A 4,966-nucleotide genomic window follows, 5' to 3' on the forward strand; every position below is an offset into this window, starting at 1 on the left:
TGAGTGACTACTGTAAATACCAGAATGCAATGTTTTGTAAAACATTGCATTCTGGTATTTACAGTAGTCACTCAACAAAAGAATTTTTGATGCTTTGCGTAATAAGGGATAAGGCAGTATTGCTGATGCAACTGGCGCTCAAGTCAGTACGTTCCATTATCAGACATTTGGACCTGAGTCGTCCTCAGTCGTCTTCATATAGTACACGGCGCAAAGGAAGAAAAGCGCGAGGTGGGGGAGCAGGGGATAATTGTGATGCGTTACGTCATAACAGGGGCACCCAACGAATCTGTTCCTCACATTATCTGTTCCCCAGAGGAATCTTGCTGGCTGGCAAAAATACAGGTGTTTCGATTAGCTGGCTGGGAAATTTTGTTATTGATAGAGGTTTTGCCTGGGAATTACTGACTTTTTCTAGCATTTCAACCCAAGCTGGCTGTAGAAACTCTGAAGACTGAGGACGACTAAAAAATAAAAATAAAAAATTAAAAAAGAAAAGAACCCCTTCCCTCTCCCACAGAGTAGTCACAAACATACGACGGCTGGTCAGAGTGATTGCGCTTGCGGAAAAAAAACCTGTTTTGTCCCGGTTTTGTCGCTTTTGTTCGGTCGTTTTGGATCGAGGGATTTGAAAGCGCGCGGAATTCCTGGGTGGGGAAATAAATTTGATCAGCTGGCTGGGAAACCAACCAATTTTATCTAGCTGGCTGGGAAATTTCTTGTGTGTCTTGCTGGGAAAAAGGAACAGATTATGTTTTCCCAGCGACACTGAAAAACACCTGAAAATGCCTTAATAACATTTATTTTTATTAACTGGGGTATAATAATACATTTTACAACAAATTGGTCGTTGGGTGCCCCTGTCATAAGGGGTACGGTCTATTCATTGTACATTACAGGATCAAGGACCTTGCTGATGATGAGCAATGATCGAATTATTATTCCCTGTTAAGCAGAACCCTGAACTGATCTATAGTGAACTTCAATTTTAGTTTAGAATCGTTTCAACATAACATAAAAGCTTGTAGGAGTGCCTTTTTTTTTTCATCTACACAATATTAGACGCGTCAGAAAATATTTAAACATAGAATCTGCCGAAAAATTAATGCACACTTTCATCACAAGTTGATTGGACTATTGTAATTCACTTTTACACGGATTACCCTACTGCGCTCCTACTAAACTGCAGCGTGTTCAAAACGCAGCTGCAAGAGTCCTATATCTAGCACCACGGTACTGGCATATCACACCAATATTATACAATTACCCTGGCTACCTGTAACGTTTAGAATAGATTATAAGATTATTATAATCACTCATAAAGCAATCCAAGGTACAGTTCCTAATGGACCCTTTGCAGGATAGTGATCACATGGTACAAAAATCGCCATACTGAAACGCAAATTGCCCACTGGGACATCTAAAACAAAGCAACTAATCTAAATTTTCTTCCGATTTTAAGTTTTAAAGTTTTTAAACGTAATTTGAAGACTCATCCTTTTAAAAAGGCTTTTTCTGATATAGTATTGTAATTCATAGACTAGATGTTATTCATTCGTGTAATTTTTACTGTACATTGTTATATTTTATATACTGGTAATATATTGTTCTTTTATTGTAAGGCGCCTTTGAAAACTGCATAGTTGAATTTGCGCTGTATAAATTATTATTATTATTATTATTATTATTATTATTATTATTATTATTATTATTATTATTATTATTATCATTATTATTACCTGGAAGTAATGTCTACCCTAGAGACAAACCATTTCATTACTAGTCTCAAACGCCTCATCGCTCGACGTGGCAATGGGGGAGCTTTTATCAAGACCAACAAATGGCTACGCCAGTTGCGGGCAGATGAGCGCCTTCATGGTCTCCTTGAAGTCTACGATATCACGTGGAAATTCAACCTGTGCCGAGCCCCTTGGTGGGGAGGCCAATTTGAACGATTGATTGGAGTAGTCAAGTCTGCCATGTACAAATTAATTGGGGAAGGTGTATTGACTTGGACTGAACTAAGCGACGTGCTGCTGGGCACAAATCAATCGAAGCCCATAAGTTAGGTAGAAGACGACGAAGAGCTACCTACACTTACGCCATCAACATTTCTGTTCCAGTGAACAATTCAGTTGCCACAAGAAGAAACTTGGTGAATATAAGAGCCGGACCTACGCAAACGTGCTAAATTCCTCAGAAACTGCAAGGACAATCTCTGGAGACGTTGGCAGAGAGAATACTTAACAGCTTTGAGTGGGTGACACAACCTTACACACAAGGCGGCTAAATTTCGACCAAAAGTAGGAAATGCTGTAACTGTGAAGAAAGAAAATAATAATCGAGGAAGCTGGCCCCGGTTGGCGATAGAAAATGAAGTCTACCCTGGCAAAGACGGCATCATCCGGGCCGTGCAAGTCAAGACGGGAAATGGCATCCTGGAGAGACCTGTTCAACACCTGTACCCCATTGAGCTGAGCTGCGACCAGGCCCGTGACATGGGCGTAGAAATGTGCATAGCAGATTTAAATCCAAACGCACCAACGTCCAGGACCTTGATGATGAACAATGATCGAATTATTATTCCCTGTTAAGCAGAACCCTGAACTGATCTATAGTGAACTTCAATTTTAGTTTAGAATCGTTTCAGTTTCCTAAATGGATGCACCCTAGCACGCAATGCTGCATGGGGGAGTGTGTCGGAGACTTTGTGTTTAGTGTGTGACAGTCACTGTATCATTAAGAGACAATATATCTTTTTAGTTAAGAAATTATGATTGACATGTGGTCTCAAGATAATCACCTTGAATACCCTTAAGTGCTCGGCCAATCACAATGTCAGAGAATGCGGTATATTAATTGGAACTTTGCTTAGAGTTTTGAGAGTAGCTCTTTATACACCCGTTGTAACTGAGTGAATACGCAGGAAGAATAAAATAGTTAAGCTCGTTCGAGTTTATTGACTGAGTATCGTTCGTTAAAGTGTTATCCCCAGTAAACGGGGCAGAGTTTACGAAACATCCAGCGGTTAAGTAGACTTTATATTTCGTCCAATTTGAATAGCAACCTTGTTGAAAATATCAGGGAGAGGTTGACTGAGGCTTGGTAAAAGTATCAAATGAAACAGAAAATTCAGAACTCTTACTATGTCTCTATTATAATAAGCATGTCGAAATTTGCGGCATTGTGCTCCAGGCAAACGGATATAGAATGGCTGTTCTTGTTTCTACTTGATATTTATAAACAATAAATTGCAATAATTGCATGGATACCTCATGTGTTCTTTCAGTATTCTTTTACTTCAAGAGTGTTATGATGGCGCGATTACAGATGAAGTTCGTTTTTGTCTTCAATGCTCTGCTCTACATCAGTTTTTTTTTTTAATGCCTGGGTTGGGAGGAAAGCAAATAAGATTTTTTTTTTTGAATTTCGACAACCTTAGGGCGAACAAACCTAAAATAGATCATGCCCCTGATGAGTGCATGATTGTATAAGGAAGCAGTAAAGACCATTAAAAAAACAATTCCAATCGATACTGAGTTTTGTAATGATCAGCTGCGACATCTTTGCTCAGTTTTTCAAAACATAAGCGTTAAAATATCAGGAACACCTTACTGAAGCAACGGTTCAGCTGAGTGTAAACCGTCTCTGATATTCGATTCAATTTTCGATATAATGAAAAGCGGCTGGAGTTTTGTGTTGTATGAAGCATTCGCTACTTTAATTGGTGCAGCAGGGATGTAAGCTACGATTTACGTCGGAGTCTGATCATGTTATATGATTTTTTTGCATGTTCCTATGCTTGCAGGGAACATGTGCAAACCCAGGGATACCGATCAACATTAATGTTGGTAACTGTGTAGGCCCTGCAAAGGTCTTGATTATTTAGGGGCTACGACAAAACACTGACCCCCGGTCAACTGACCCCTTACTGACCCCCCTTACTGACCCCCTCTAAATTGACTGGAAATCAGTGATAATAATAATAATGAAAGTTAGAAATTTCGAGACAAATGAAAGGTATAGACTATATATAGGAGAAAAGAACACATACCGTGCATTTTTACCTTTCGACACACCCATCCGAAAAATTGGTTTTTGCCCTGAGCGGGACTCGAACCCACGCCTCCCTGATTACTGGTCGGGCATGCTAATTACACAATGAAGGCTACCACGCTGGCAACACAACAGATTAATGAGGTGACTTATCAGCGTGGGGATCCCGAGGGCCCAACTTTCCTTCACTTGAGTGTGTGTCCTTGCTTCTAAAACCCTAGACAGGATTTAGAACACATGAAAGTTAGAAATTTTATGACGTGAAATTTTGAAAACAGGGTAATTTAACTATAAAAAGAATCAGTAGCTAGCAGCATTTAAAATTATTGATTTGCGTAGATTTTGGAACTCAAATCACTTCATTTTCGCGATTTCGTGAACTGAAACAAATTTATTTACAACGTTAACAACTATTCGCAACAATAGAGCTTCTCGGTAATAAGATCTTAAACGTCAAACCTTAGCTCTTAAATCAACATTAAAAAATCATACAACTATAATCAATACTCATATTTACTTTTGAACTAAACAAACCAAACTACAACTCATAGCCTGATATGTAATATCATATTGTAAAGTTCTCCTCACTCATATTTACATTTTGGCCACTTGATAGCCATCTGCTCACATTGAGGCCAAGAAAGGAGACGCCACCTTTGGCAACAACCATGGTAATTTGCGCACTAGATTTCTTCCTTTTTCTTCTTCTTCTTTTCTTTCTTCTTCTTTTCCTTCTTCTTCTAATTTATTGGAGAATTGTCGCTTTTTGTATAAAAAGAAAAAACATCTTAGTGTACTTCGAAATTCCCTTATAGTGATCCAAGACTGGTCTGTCAGTGCGCCAAACAGCCACATCGCAGGCGGAATGACTTACCAGGGGGAAAGCTGACTGTACCCACTCCAGGCCGGT

General features: G+C 39.2%; 1 long non-coding RNA gene across 1 annotated transcript in view; it reads left to right on the forward strand.

The window, feature by feature from the left end:
• LOC137993246 (uncharacterized) overlaps positions 1–4,731 on the forward strand; it is an 11,266-nt gene extending 6,535 nt beyond the window's left edge. The window contains exons 2-3 of the long non-coding RNA XR_011121838.1: positions 3,809–3,874; positions 4,673–4,731. This is a non-coding gene — a long non-coding RNA (uncharacterized lncRNA). The remainder of the gene's footprint in view (positions 1–3,808; positions 3,875–4,672) is intronic.
• Positions 4,732–4,966: the final 235 nt, after the last annotated feature.

Source organism: Montipora foliosa, chromosome 2 (genome assembly GCF_036669935.1).
Source record: "Montipora foliosa isolate CH-2021 chromosome 2, ASM3666993v2, whole genome shotgun sequence".
Lineage (NCBI taxonomy): Eukaryota > Metazoa > Cnidaria > Anthozoa > Scleractinia > Acroporidae > Montipora > Montipora foliosa.